This window comes from Hydra vulgaris, chromosome 03, assembly GCF_038396675.1.
Source record: "Hydra vulgaris chromosome 03, alternate assembly HydraT2T_AEP".
NCBI classification, from domain to species: Eukaryota; Metazoa; Cnidaria; class Hydrozoa; order Anthoathecata; family Hydridae; genus Hydra; species Hydra vulgaris.
The window spans coordinates 37,230,031-37,246,676 of NC_088922.1; the positions used below are offsets into that span (position 1 = coordinate 37,230,031).

Here is a 16,646-nt window from a genome sequence, read left to right on the forward strand (position 1 = left end):
CAGAGTGTTCTAATTTCAGAAACCAGTTGCCTTTATTGGAACAAAATGGTGTCTAGACAAAACCAAATTTATTTTCAATAATTTTAATTTAATTTCAATAATTTGTATTAATCAACTCAATTGTGATAAATGTTTCACTGTAAAACAAGGAGCCCATTTGCAAAACACACTAAGTAAACTGGTTATGAGAAAACAATGAGAAATAATATTTTTAGTTGTGCATCCACAGAAATTTTCTTTGTCTGTTTTTAGGACCAAAATTTCTTTAATTCAGGCAATTCAGAAAAGGTGTATGAGCACGCTGTAACTGACCATGCTTATAGTTTGATGTTTTAATTTAAATGCAATTAAAAACTTGTCATGTTATGAATAACTTTAGGTTGTTGATCTTTTCTAAAGTTTTTAATTTTTACGTGAAGACTTTAAATAAAATAAAAAAGTAATTATAATGATTGCCTGAAATAAATGCATTTTGTGTTAATTAACCTGTGTTATATTTTAATTTTTTTAGGTAGGCTTGTATTTTTAATGATAAGTTTAAATATTTGAAACTATTTTTCCATGTCTTTCTAAAAAATCTTTTAAAATCTTTTTTTTTAGTTACTTCAAGTTATGAATAAGTTTGCAACTTTTTTGGGGGGAAAAATGTTTATGCAATTTAAAATATTCTATATAAAATTTTTTAATTATTTAAATTAATAATTTTAATAAGTTTTGGAATTTAATAAACATTTATCAAACAATCATTAGAAGTAATTTGCAAAAGCGTTTCAAAACTTGGAAACGTTTTAAAAGATCAGTTTTTAAATAAATTTTAAACACAATTAAAAACATAACAAAAAGTAATATTCGCTTTGAGTTTTATTTAAGTCCTTATAAACTTTCAAATTTTAAGGAACTATTTTCTTTTTTCTTTCTTTATTTTTTTAAGTTTTCTTCCTAGTTTGAGTTTAGCTTAGTGTTTCCTTTTTTAGCGCATTTCTGAAATGTTTAAAACATCTAAACAAGCATAATCAAGTTGTAAAAAAATAAAAAATTTGTGCGCCATTTATGTTCAAACCTGTAATTTGTCTAATATTTAAATAGATGATACTTCAGTATATAGAATGTGGAAATAGAGCTAACTCAATTTTTTTTTGTGACTCAGCACGTTTTGGAGATGGCTCCTCAAACCATCTTTATGTTTGAGGTTAAGGTTTAGCAGGGACCCCAGTCACTTACTAGTTCAAATCATTTCATGAATTTTTTTCTTATTGTAGATTATAACTCGCCCAACATTTTTGGAGCTCCTGGACACCAAAAACCAGGAGTAAATAAAGATTTAAAGCCGGAATCCTATTGAGACTTCACATCCCTGCTATGCATTGTTTTAATTTATAAATATTTTAAGTCTTTTTTATTATTTCTTTCCTATTATTTTCAGCTTAAACACGTTTCCAATATTTTTCACATTCAAATTAAACTCAATAACTGTAAAAAATTAAAAAAAAAACACAAACATTGTTTTATCCCGCTAAAATTTGAAAATTGTTTTTCTTGTTTTCAGGTAGTTATTGGGTTTAATTCAAATATGAAAAATTGTGTTAAAGGGAAAATGAAAGTTTTGTGCAAAAAAGTTGTTTGTAATTCATCTTGACCATCAGGAAACAATGGTAGATAATGAAAAGTATAGTAAGTTTTTTTTTCTTCTAAAAAAAGCATAAAAAAATTTATTTATATCAGCCATATTGGGTTCGTTATGTGTGTGTTAATATTTTTTAATTTATATAATAATGGTAGTTTTTAACAAAAGGTTGGGTTAGTTTGCTTCTGATGACTAGTCATATTTTAAAGCCTTATCAAATATTTTGATAAAATCTAAAAGTTAAGATAACACAGAAATAGGACAAAAACCAATAAGCAAAGCAACAAAGTGGAAAATATTAAGTATGATGGATAGCTCTATGACCAGTAACAGAAATAGCTACTAGATTAAAAATTTCAGTGAATTGTGTCAGAAATGTTCTACAAATGTTCATATAAAATTAAAAACCTTTAACTTTATTTGTTTTAGAATTAGGTGAACTTTAAAAAAGTGGAAGGAAGTTATTTTCAGTAATAAAAGTAACTTTAAAGAAATAAATAGAAAAAGTTCTTATTAAAAAGATAAAATCTAAAAAGTATACTAATCACTATTACAAGATTTTACCATGACAACAAGAGTGTCAGTAACATAGGCTGCTTTAGTTTCAACAGAGTAGGTGTGTAACATTTTTACAATCCAAATAAACTACACCTATATAAAGATGCTAACAATTAGTGGGAGTTTCTACAAATGACGTCTTGACACACAGCTTGTACAGTGAAAGCATGGATAAAAGAAACAAGATAGATTCATTCCCCTGTCCACCTCAATCACCATGTTTAAGTCCTATAAAACATATTTGGAGTTTGATAGAAAAAGAATTATACAAGGTCCGATTAAGATTTAATAATATAACAGGAACGAACTTAGACCTGTTTTAGTACCGCTGGAGCGGTATGGGCCGCAAGAAAAGCTCCCAAAGAATATTTTTTAATTTTTCTTATGCTTTTTTTATTAAAAATAAAAAAAAAATTCGGTTTTAAATGCAGTAGTATATAAACAATTTTCAGTTTATTTTAGCTACCTTATTTTTTCTTCAGGTCAATAAAATGAATTCAAAAGAAATTGCATTTTAACATAATTATGTGACGTACATGTCCTTCAAGTTTTTAAAAGTAAGTTTTGTAAAAACATTGGTTTTTTTAAACCAATGTTCAATTAGTGGTTACTAATTGAACGTTAGTTTTAATAAAATGAATGTTTTTTTAAAATTTAACTTTAAAAACTTGTAGCAAAATTTTATAACAACAGAATGTACAAAAAATTTGCTTTTTCTAAAGATAAAACGATTTTAAAATATCCATTCCAAGTATATTTAACTTTTGTTTTTTGGCAATTAAGAGTAAACTGCTTTTGATAATAAATGAACAAAAGTAAAAACTTTCCATCTTTTTAATTTTTGAATGAATGAACTTTTGATCTTAACCTTGCTATTTTAGTTTACACGAGGAAAACAAAAAAAAATGAAACTTTCCTAGAAAATTTTGATTCTTTTACACATTCTTTTATACCTTTAAAATAATAAAAATTACGATTACAATAACTTAATAAAAGTTGCATTAGGATCTGTTTAACATAATTTATAGTAAATGTAAATAAAAAAAGTTTGCTTTTTTTTTAATCTGTTATTAACTTTAAAATTTTTACGTTTTGCTATTTTTATTAATTTGCTGTTTCTTTTTTGTTATAAAAATAACATATAACTAGAAATTAACTAGAGAAAATAAAGAAAACCAAACTTAAACTAAAATTCAGTAAAATAAATTATTCTTTCCATAATAGAATGACGTTTTTTTACTATAATTATTCTTGAATAATTTATTCGTAGTAAAATATAAGTTTTGTTGCATATCCGCATAATATTAAAATTCAAGCATGATCATTTATCATATAAAATTTATTGCAGTCACTGGTTCTTTTGGTCTAGGTGGTCTATTATAAAATGCAACTAGCATGATGTCACTTTTGTTTCTACTCACCCACCCACCATGTTTTGTCATGTTTTCAAGAAACCCACTTACTTTCAAACGTGATATAATAATACAATGGCTCCTTACTAAAATTATCTAAAAATGTTTTATATTAAAGTATGTATTTTTTATGATAAATTTGATATTTTAAAATAACTTCAAGTTAAATGTTTTGATAATATGTGAAAAGGTTTTCTAAAAGTAACAATTACTTTTACAAATTGTTATAATAATATTAAAGACGTTTTATTTAAATTATTAAAAAGTATTTTATAAATTTATTAATAAAAATATAATATCTTATTTTAGTCAATCCGTTTTTTTTCAATCATTTCATTCTCCGTTATGTAGATAGGCTTTAATTTTTTTAGATTTAAGTTAATTTTATTTCTCTATCAAGAACATTACACTTTATTTTACACTAAAAAATTATTTTTTGATTGAACGGAAGAGGTGCGCACTGGTCACTTTTCCCGGAAGGTTTTTATATATTTGCATACACCTATAGTTTGGCTTACGAAGACAAGTTTTTTTAAAAAGTAAATTTACATGAACAAAAAAATAAAAATGTTTAATAGTTTTGTAAAGTAATTTTTTCTCAATAAGTATATATTTTTTTGTAAAAAAAATCACATGAACACTTTATTAATGCTTAGCAGGGATTGAATAATACAATTTCTATAAATTAAATGATTGAAAATTTTGTTTAATATGTATATCACAATATATGTGATTATAATATAAAAACTACAATTAGTATGAGTTTTTTTTCTTTATTTTTATGTAATTATTGTAATTTATATAAATCCAACATACATATGTATACAAAGTAGCATAATAGGACTGTTAAAATAAGGTTAAAATATTGTTGAACAGTCACATTGTGTTGTTTATATAATGTTCAACATGTTCATAATGTGTTATTAGTGTGAGTATACTTGAAGAATTTTTTTTCGATCCTCAAATATTAGATATTACTTAAAATGGTATTTATCTTTCACTTTTTTTACACTATATTAAAAATTATATTTTAATAAAAATGTTAGGTAAAATTGAAGAGAATAAATGCATTAAGTTGCTGATTTTATTAAATTAAAATATTAATTGTTTTAGGTGTTAAGATGTTTTTGTAAATTAGTAAATAATGTTTTAGTAATCTATGGAACAATAAATATACATATATTTTTTAGGCTTCTTGCCAAACCGAAAAGTGAACTCACATTTGAAGAGTTAAAACAGCGAGAAGAAGAAGAATTTAAAACTGGTCCTCTATCTGTCCTTATGACTTCTGTAAAAAACAACACTCAAGTTCTTATCAACTGTAGAAACAATAGGAAACTACTTGGTAGGGTCAAGGCATTTGACAGGCATTGCAACATGGTTCTTGAAAAATGTTAAAGAAATGTGGTATGAAATTCCTAAAACCGGCAAAGGAAAGAAAGCTAAACCAATCAACAAAGACAGATACATAGCAAAGATGTTTTTGCGTGGTGACTCAGTAATATTGGTTTTAAAAAACCCAATAGCTTCGGCGAAGACTTAAAAATGAAAATATATACTTTGTTTACTATCTAGTTTATATTATAAGTTGTATACTATAACATTTTTTATGACCCTAAACGTTGACAACTCGTTTAGAGTGAGCAATGGAAGAGAACGGAATAAGACTAACTTTTCAATTCTTTGAGTTTATTTGAATTAAACAAGAGCATTTCACCTGTTTTTGAAACTGCTTCGCACTTATGTCAATAATTGAAAACTTGTACTTAGATGATGCTTAGTTGCATTAATTAATTTAGTTTAATATTACAGATATGTATTAAGCAAGCAGTTTAAATAAAAAAGTTCGAATTTTGTGTTCAAGTTTTCAGTTGCCGCTAAATCTTTTATTTCTTTCTATATGAATAATGCGTTTGAAACTTGTGTATTATTGTCTAGACGTGCATCTCGATTTTGTTATCGTAAACAAAATTAGTTGACAATCTGTATATTCATGGCAACGCACAGTGATCAGGAATATCTTAAAATTCTAGACCGAAATTAATTATTTTTGAAAATATTTGTTCAAAATTACTGAAAATTTGCTCTATAATGATAAAAAAAGTAGAGAAGGAACGAAGAATATAAATTTTTAGAAAATGGTGGTCGGGGGGGGGGTTTATAAAAGAAATGTATTCAAAAAATAAATTTTAAATTCTTTCCTCAATAATTAGATAAAGTTGATATTTAGTTTACATCTTTTTTTACATTTAGTTCATAACTTTACATCTATTTCATATCAAAATGAAAGAAAAATTATATTAACTTTAGCATGCATGCATATACTATACATATATGCATGCAAAAGTTAATATAATTTTTGTATATAATGCTTTTTTTTATTTTTTTGCAATTTATATCGTCACTATATTTTACACACAATTAACTTTAATCTATTTATAAATACAAGCATATTTATATGTATATATTTAAAAATAAGATAAAAATTAAAATAATGATAGGAGCAAGTAGAAGACTGCAGTTTTTTCATCAGCTTCATTTGCAACTTTTCATTAAGTTTCACGTGACAAAAAATTCATAAATAAAAATAAAGCTAAAATTAAATTCAAAGCTTTGTACGTAACAATCTGATAGATGAGTTTATACATAAACTATTTGTATTGTGATATAGTCATCGTTTTTAGTCATCCAAAAGGGATGTAATGATATATATATTTTTATTAAAAAGTTTTGTTCTGGAAAAACTCTTAAAACATGAAAATTAAAGGTTATTTACGTTGCTAATTTTTTTTTTAACAAATGAGCTTTTTATAACTACATTATTCCTAAATGGGGCAGCGAACTTTTTTAGTTTCTAATAGAATGATACAAACTCTCTTTAAAAAAAGAATTGACTTAGTGAAGAAAGTCTAAGGTAAAAAGTCCTAGCTCTCTGAAAATCGGTTTTCACTGTTAATTATAATTTTTTAAAATTGAAACATAACATATTTCAGATATTTTATTCAAATTAATAGTTATTCTCTATACTCATATAATGAAAATCAAAAGTTTTGTATAGAGGGAGAAAAATAAAGTTTAGAACTACAAAATTTTCATGATAGTTGTTTGGATTTTCACAAATGCAAATTAGCGGTTACTGATTATTTCAGTACTTATTTTTTTACACCCGTTAGAATTGTAAGTATGACTCAAGAAGACATAGAATTAGCCTAGAATAATGATACATTGGATCTCTTCAGATTTATATGGATGGGCCTAATTTTAAGTGTTTTCACTGTGCAACAAATCACTGTGCAACAGTTTAAACTGAACATTATGCTGAAATGTTATTGAACGTTATGCAGAGTCCACAATTTCCGCCAAATTAAGATATTGGTGTCACCCGACAGAGAAAGGTCAATTCTATACTCTACTAAATCCGCTCAGGCGGCTTACATACTATAATTCGCATAGTAATTGCCTCACAAAATATTTGTTTTGTATAGATTCGATCATTCAACATTTAGACGAAAGTGCCTTTATCTCAGTCTTAGTCTTTTTGTAGCAGGCTGCTTTCTGCATAACTTCGTTCAATTGTACCTCTTTCAATATTGAATCCGAATCCTAAAAAATAATTTAATTTTGGTTAAAATGCACCCTTTTAATAAACGCTAATCGTTTCGAACACGGTTTTAAAATTTTCAAAAACATTTTGCGACAGAAAATATGTTTATGATGAAGTCACTATCCCATTGATATCTTTAAGTTTTGTTTCTATAAATGTTAACAAAAAAGGCTATATGAAAATTTTAGGTCGTTAGAAAGAATAACTTTTCAGCATACTGGACACTCAGTAATTTTTTATGAAGAAAAATGGTACGAGAAGCATAACACACGGTAAAAGAATCAAATTCGACCATAATACCTCTGGTCAAATTCAGAAAAACACATGCGAAATAAGCCTAATTCTAGTATTAAAGACGCATCTTTACCAACACTTTTATGATTTAGTATTTAGAAACTAATTGAATTACTTATAATTAAATTAATTTTTTTAACTCATTAAATTAGTCGATTGACTGTTAAACAATATGTAATATAGTTTTACTAGTAATTGATTTTTTTAACGTTTATATCTACCACAAGAAAACGATTGCATTACTTAAACACATTGCACTCATCAAAAATAAGCTCGTATGTAGTTTTTTCGCTCGTAACAAAATCTACAGCAAAGTTTCATAATCTCTATTTTGGTAGTAAGATAAATTTTTAATTGAGTGCAAGAAAACTAGTTTTACAAAAACAGAAGCTGATGGTGTTGAAACTGTAAAATCAATTGAAACTTTATACTCTTAAGTAACTGTTTGGCTGTCACAAAACGAACGTTATTACTTGTAGCTATTATTCCATCATAACTTAACCATCGCTGCTATGTTCTGTAATTTCTTCAATCGCTATTGGTTTAGCTGTCATTTTGAATATGCTAACTTTCATTTCGGATATGTAATTACATATCCAAAAATGTAATTACATGGTAATTGCGAAGGCGTCAGAGTAATCTCAATTTATCCCAGTTTGATATTTGGTAAAATTATTTTTATTTTTTCCGTTATCGTATTAATCTGCGCGAGTGTTATTGCATCATCAGTTGCTTTTATTTGATCAAAGAGTTATGCATTTGTTACCTAACCAATCTAAAAGAACACACATAGTTTTGCAAGTATGCTTGAGACGGATTTATTGAAGGGTTATATAGAAAAATTCCACACGGTTTAAAGATTCATTGCCATTCATGCCATTCATTGCAGATTCATTGCCGTTCATGCTCAAAACTCTGAAACGATCAAGCGTGTTTTTCTTGCATGGATTAATTTAAGAAGTTGTAAACCTGCCAATTTATCTTATTTATTATATAACAATAATAATAATTAAATAAAATAAAATGAGCAAATCAGTTAAAGTGTATCCATTGTAATGACGAGGGAACTTCTCAATGTTCAAAGAAAAACTATGATATCATTTTTTTAAAAACGAAAATTTTTAGATAAAAGTCTTTTTTAAAAAGACTTTTATCTAAAAATTTAAGTTTATTATTATATTAAATTAAATTTTGTCTAAAATTTAAGTAAATTTATCTGCAGCAAAATACTAACGGCTTAAGTAATAAAATTCATGAAATAAACACAGATATGAATTTTGTTTGCGACCTGTGATTTGAAAAAATAAAGATGCAAGAAAAAAAGTAAAACAAGTAAGTGATGAGTTATATAATGTTAAAAAAGTATAAGAAAAATTCTTGTCAGATAATAGTGAGTTTAAGTTGATACGCGTTGACATAGACGATAGGAATCAAAAGAGTAATTTACAAATAAACGGTCTTAAAAAAACTAGTTACAAAAAGTAGCGGAAATTTACGAAAGAAAAAGTTAAAAAATTTAACGAAAATCTCGGGATAAAATAGGACATAAAAACTGAACTTGCGCATATAGTTAAGCTTACTAACAATTAGCGTGCGCGAACGTGCACATATAGTTGGGCTTGCTAACAATGAGCGTGCTCGAGCCATTTAATTAAAGCTACATGACTTAAGGAAAAAAAAAAATCTTTAATAAAGTTTTTTGTCTTAAAGGTAGCAATATTTATATTAACGAGGGTTACAGCGAAACAAAAAGGAAAATTAGAAAAGAAATCTTTTTTAAATCAAAAAATCATAGACAAAAATTGATATTTCGCAAAAGTGGTATAAATAGAGCTGTCAAAAATTGTAAAAATGCCTGCCCGAGATAAAGAAGATAAAGAAATCGTAACTATTGAAATTTTGTAACTACAAAGTCTTTAAGATATTCTTTTACATAATAATTTAATATCATTAATTTGTTTTATTAAAGTTAATGATTTTAAACTGAATGAAATGGTTTTTAATTTTATCAAACGACGGTTAACCTGCGTTGAAATGGAGAAACTATGAATCAATATTTTGTGAATGGTGGCAATATATACCAACTATATTTATTAACAATAGTTTTAAGCAGTATTAGTACAACAAATTTTAAATTTATAAAAGCCAATATGGCACCAAGAATTTTAATTTTTTTCCAAGATAAAACTAAGAATGAGTGAAATAACTTTACAAGAAAATACATGCAAATGATGCTTCAAAACTTTGATAAAGTTGAAAATAAGCGTGGAATATCTAGAGTTTTCTTTTGGTTTGGTGAGGCGCTGAGGCGTTGCCTTATTTACAAGGACCCTAAAAAGGGATTATAAAAATTGAAAAATAGAAAGTTAAATAGAGAATTTGAAAGAGATTTTAATCTAGAAAAGTGCATATTTAGACTTAAATAATATTTTGTAAAATACATATATTACAATAAATAAAATACAGTTTAGTTGATATATTTCTGTTATCGAGAACTCAACAGAAGGCTACTTTTTTATCTTACTTTTATTAAGAAAATGAATGTATTAAAATTATAATGGTGGACTGATAACTAACTTATATGTTTTGAAATAACTTAAATATTATGAAGTTGCAGCTCATTGTGATCGTTCATTATTTTTTTCTTGACTATTTCACAAGCTTGCAGCTTTAAAAGATATGGCAAAGCTGTCGGAAAAGAGTGGGAGAACTGATCTTGGCTGGAAGTAATGTGTTGAACTTCCTCTCAGGAAGGCAAAACTTATATATATGTTGAGTGCAATTTCTTATTAAAAGAGGATCACTGGTGGAATTAAAAGGCTAAAGGAGTATCTTGTAAAGACACATAAGAGAGTTGCAGGTTTTCTAGGAGTTCCCATTGAGGTTCAAAAAGAAATAAAATCTTTTATGTTGAAAAAAACCGTGGGAAGAAAAAGGGCATTCAAAGTAATGGAGGAGGTTTGTCGAATGGGAATGACAGAGCCATTTGCTACTGAAGGCGATCTACAATTATAAAAAGTACCCACAAGCTCAAATGCTGTTCAACAACAAGTTCTATAATGGATTTCTTTATACAACAAACAAATATTGATAACTGCTGTTACTCAATTTGCCAATTTCTTACCTTGCAAAGCTTGTTTGGAGCAAGGGATGGTCTTGAATTTTTTTAAATCAAAAAAATGAAAAAGCTTGTGCATCTCAATCATTGGGGAAAAATGTGCGGAACTTAGTTCTAAAATGCAGGTCTTTTTGGCCAAGTAATGCTTATGTGCTCAACACAACATAAAACCTTTGATACAGTTCTTCAAATGGTGAATTCCGACAATTCCACAAATGAGATTTATTTACAAAGCTATGGACATTGCAAAAGAAAAATTGCTCAAAATTAAAAGTACCAGTTGATAGTTGATAGGATTGCCAGCTTCACACGCATTAGCATGTTGCAAAATTTTTTTCAATCCTGGTTTCCAATATGAACCTTTATTATCTACTCATCTTGATATTAAATTGCAATTTTATTCTTGAATGGAGCGATTGATTGATGGTTCATAAGAAAGGAAAAAAGTGGATTTAAGATCGATTCTTTTCGAAATGGACAAATTTTGTTTTGATGGGGAATGTGGTAAGCACGAGAAAGAAGAGAAGTCCAGGTGTGTTTTCACAATTTTTAGAGATCACAAGCTTTTAGAGATCAAACACATGAATTAGCAAATTTTGCCATTAGAATTTTGAGCTTGACCTGCAGTGCATCTGGATGTGAACAGAATTGGAGATCCTTCAATCAAGTAATAATACAAAGTTTTTTGGTTTTAATACGTTTTTAATTTTTATGGTACTGACCTTTAATACTTTAATGAACAGGTGTATACAAAGAGAAAAAATTGTTTGAAGTAAGCAAAACTCAATGATTTGGTTTACATTATATTTAGTTTGAAACTAAAACACATGGAGTTAAAAAAGAAAATAATTAAGGATCCCTTTTCTGTTTGGATGATGTAGACTCTGGTGATGAATAGATCTCAGAGCTCCAAAATCCTGAGGTGGAGGCCTATGAGGGTTCTATTGCAAATATAGCTCTTGATGGCCCTCTTGAAGTCAAAGAAGGTTAAGGATCTTAACATATAAAGAAGAGAAAGAAGAAAAACAAAGGTATAAGATATTAATTTAAAAATGTCTATTTGTTTTTTTTATGTGTACTTTAACTTAAACATATAAAATTTAGGTAAAAAAAAATTCCAATTTATGTTGATGAGCAGAAATTTTCACATGCCAAGAAGGAAAGCAAAAAAGATGATGTTAAATTGATTTCATGTTTGATTCCCTTAAGGATCCTATTGGCAATGAAATATTGAAATTATATATTTTTATTTTCACTTTTTTAACAAGGGAGTTGATTGTGTGATTTGTTCTATGCAAGGAAAGAATCTAAACATTTACCCATTAAACAAGAATTAAAACAGATCTACAAAAGGCAGAAATGGATCCATTGATGGAGCCTAGTTATATAAAATTTTTTACCTGACTTGTTATTTCTGATATCAATGTATCATTTTAATTTTTGACCTCGTAAACCTATTACAGAAAAATAATGCTGTCACTATTTACGTTTTCATACAATTTGAGCTATTTTAGTAAGTTTGCATCAACTCTGTTCCAATTCTAGACAGTGTTTAGAGGAAATATCTGACTGAAGATATTTTATTTATAATGAAGCCTGTGAAATGCAAAATATGAAGAAAAATTGTTGTTATGCATCTGTAAATGTAGGTTTACAGATGCATAATAATCTTTGAATCTTTAAATAAAAACAAAGCAAAAAATGAATGCAATCAAGTTATATCTGAACTTATTCCGCAAATGTGCCAACTCAAATGCAAATATATCAGCTTTGGGGGTGGAGGGGACACGCCCTACACCCCCGTTGGAAACGGCCCTGGCAGTATATCTTTTGGTAAATAACTTCTGATTACTTGGGAAAGTATTAGAATCGTAATTTCTTTTAAATAGCTATCAAAATCGATTCAACTAAAACCAGACGACTTCCAACAATTTGTTCAAATTTTGAATAAATTTAATTCCCATTGATTAATATTTAGAAATTTTCATTTCATTGTGCATCTCAACTCAGTCTTGATCATTTATACTTTCTACTTTGAAAGACGCCATTTTGAATGGAAAATTGATATTATGGTATATAAATACGGGACAATGTTTAACATGTAAGACATGTGACACAGGCTGTGTAAAGTAAATTTAAAATTTTGATACTACAGGAAAATGAAGAATTATAGAACTATATGAAGAATTATAGGTAAACCTAGGTAAAAAATACAAATTTCTTAACTAACACAATGTAATTTTGTTTGCAGTTATCAATTATGTAAGGATTTCTAGAAGTTTAGGAATATTTTGGGGCAAAAAGAGTTGCTATCCAGTTTTCGGCAACAAACTAGCACTTTTTTCATCAAAAATGTTACCTGCCTCTGAGAATAGTCTTATTTTAAATGTTACTTAAATTTTAAGTTGTTAAAAAATACAGAATGCCTAATACAGTAAATATTTAAATTTTGACCTAAATGGAAAAACAGATATCAAAGAAATAGTTTTAAATATAAATATTATGCAGATTATAACGTTAAAACTTTCAATAAATAAAGTTATAAGAAGCGAATAAAACAACATATTAAATTTAAGTAAAACGAAAATCAAATTAATGAAAAAAACGGTATTTCCCTCATTGTGAGGCACAACCGCACCCCCACAAAAATCGTTTGGGGAACATTTTTCTTGGTACATTTTCTTTACAATTGTCACAGCTCAGATTATTTGATGATTTTGCACGTTTGCATACTGTGTAGGGATTATTTGTACTTACAGTTTTCTCATTCGATATACTCTAAGCTTTATATTTTATTCAAAAACTCATTTATAAAAAAAAATAAAAAAATACGAAATCTAAGTTCCAACATATTAAATTAAAACTATTTCTATTCAAGTTTTTACGCAAACGCATTCTAGTGTTACGATATTAATTATTGTTATTCGTAACTACCTAACTTTGATAAATATTAAAAGTATGCGGTTGTGCCTCCTTTTCGTCTACGCGGTTCTGACCCAGAAGACAGTTTTTAGAAAGAGTACAGTTTCATAGCTTGCTTATTAAGTTATGTTGATATCAAAAATGGTTTTCACTTGATGAAATAACGCTGATAACACATATCTTTAACACTAAAATCAAATATTGCTTAATCCTCAAAAAGAAAGGTCTAGAAAAATATGATGTAAATATAATATTTTTTATCAAAATAAACATTATTATGCAAAACTTCTCAAAAACGTAACAGGCACTTTTTTTGACATAAGCAAAATGAACGAAACAGTTTACTAACGCGTGGTATGTTTTTTGCCATACTAGATAACATTTTTCTAAGGGAAATGTTAAAAACGGTTGTGCCTCCATATTCAGTTATGCCCCCACTTCCTCTATTTGTACTTAGACATTTCAACCATTGTGACGGATTAACATTGGTGAAGATGTTTGTTTATGCTTACATGAAACTTCATTGAGACTGGTGGGAATCAAGAGTACGCATATATGACGTACTCAACTCTCCTGGTAACCCCCAACTCTGTTATACAACCTTGGACGCCATATAACTATAATAATTATACAGTAGATCCTGGATATGATGTTGATAGTAAACGTTTTACTGCTTATCTGGGCTGGACAATTTTGATCTTTCTTCATGGAACGTCAAATTTCAAAAAAGGTCACTTGGTTGGAAGTTCCATATTATTAAATACCACTTTGTAGATTTTCTCAATAGGAGTCATAAAGCTCTTGGACTTTTTTCAGAGCAAACATCCGAGGCTGTACATAAAAATTTAACAAAAATATTGAAGCGCTATGCTGTCGCAGAGACTAACAAAAACCATGGATTGAAGCTTAGAAAAGTTGCTTCCACCTACAGCTCTATGAGAATTTAAATTAATTAAGTTCAAACTTTTTAACTTATTTATATAGTATATATGATCTTATTGTTTAGTTAAAAAAAAGAAAAGTTTTTGATTTTATTTTATTTTGCTTTGAAACCTCTAATGTATATAACGGACCCAAAAATACTAATTCTAGTTGCACGTAAGCCATAAAGTCATCAAATCATTAAAGGTATTATTATATATTAAATTAACCCCATTTTGAAGACAAAGATAATTGATGGTCATGAGGGTTTCCATGATTCTTTTAATGAGAGATAGCTAAAATAATTCAAATGATATTGTTTTTTAGGCACTAATTTCTGGGTTTCGGAAAATATCAATTTTGGACTAAGAAAGAACGCTTTCGATTTTCTTTTAAACACATTCCAGCTCGTACATATACATATTAATAGAATCTGAAGAAAAATCTCATGTCTTTTGAAACTCAACCTAAAACCCGTAGAATAAAGCTGTGGACTGGGAATTAATGAAAGAAATTATAGGAAAGCAAAAAGTAATTTCAACTTCTTCTCTTCCACTTGCAATAAAAGTCGGAATAAAATAATTAATGATACTAATAAAATTATGACTGAATTTAAGAAATTTTTTTTTCACTATAGGAGCAAATTTATCAAACATCATTTCATCAAATCCCTTTAACAAATTATAAATTAACAGATGAACTTCAAACATCAAACTTTGTACAATTTACAAGCCTAACGTTTGAGGAATTTGATACAGCTTTTTGATCTTTAAAAACAAAGACCTGACGATATAAATGGAAATATTGTGATAATGATAATGGAAAGACTCTTATGACGTCATGAAAGATATTCTTTACAAAATCTTAAAATCATCCATTAAACAAGGTTCTTTCCCTAGACTCTCTGAAAATAGCAAAAGTAATTCCTATTTTTAAGACAGGAGATCTGACCAATAAAACAAATTACAGACCTATTTCTGTTCTTCCAGTTTTTTAAAAAATATTAGAAAGAATAATGTATAACAGTTGTTATACATTACACTCTGCAGAGTGTACACATACCTAAACGCCAATGAAAATCCTTTATGAAAATCAGTTCGGTATAAAAAAAACAATAATTCAACCAAACATGCTATTCTTCAATTAACACATTGTATTAACGAATCTTTCAAAAATCTAAAACTTACACTTGATGTTTTCATTGACTTGTTAAAAACTTTTGACACAATAGACTATTCTAAAATCTGCCCCTGCCTATAATAACATTTCCAAAAAATGTATGCTATGTTTGCAAGAAAAATTTGAAAAAATACTCATTTAAATCAGGAAAATTTATTAAATAAAAAATCTGAATTAATTTCTAAATGGAGACATGAAAATAAATACCTCTTAAAAAATTATTAAAGCAAATGACCAAATTAAATTATCCCCATTCCAAAGAAATTTATTTAATAATTACTTTCTGTAACTTCCCGTGAACCAAAAAAATATAGTAATTAAAAATTTTTATTTGTTTTTATTTTTAGTTATAATAATTTATAACTTCCTGTAAAATATTTTTTTCTATAAATTGAATTTTTTTTTGAGATTTAGTAACTCTTCCTGATGATTCAGCAATGGTGAAACTTAAAGTTGAAGAAAAATGTTATATTAGTGTTTTTTATTAATTTATTAATTTAATTTATTATTGCTCTGTTCTTTAAGTACATTGAGCACTCTATTTGTAATACACTAACATAATTTACAAATATATATATATATATATATATATATATATATATATATATATATATATATATATATATATATATATATATAATTGTTACCTTTTCTAAACTTCTGCAGGGTTTCAACGCAGGGGTGTAACCGAATTGGTGTTACCAGCATCATTTCATCTTATAACTTTACCACAGTTGGATCCATCCAATCCGCCACCGCTATAACCATGCCCCATTACAGTATTTTTGTCCAAAAAGGATTTCAGGCCCTCATTAACTAAAAGAATGTCAACAATTTTTGTAACAACATGCTCATACATGTGAAGTTCCGGAGGAGGGATGGTATCAAGAATAAATTTTCTAGGATCTTCTTCAAGCAAACATGGGTTAATAACATTACTGAATAGTTGCATAGTCTTATAAGGATATCTTGCATCTTGGTAAAGATAGTAATCTGAACTTAAGGAGGCAAAGT

The 16,646-nt window shown here is 27.4% G+C and overlaps 1 protein-coding gene and 1 long non-coding RNA gene across 2 annotated transcripts in view; both read left to right on the forward strand.

Moving 5' to 3' along the window:
- The window catches only part of LOC136078126 (uncharacterized), a 134,106-nt gene that overhangs the window by 98,678 nt on the left and 18,782 nt on the right, over positions 1 to 16,646 (forward strand). The window lies entirely within an intron of this gene.
- LOC136078125 (uncharacterized) lies at positions 1,366 to 5,195 on the forward strand. The gene is made up of 3 exons (XR_010637552.1): positions 1,366 to 1,389; positions 1,551 to 1,671; positions 4,785 to 5,195. It is a non-coding gene; the product is annotated as an uncharacterized LOC136078125 (long non-coding RNA).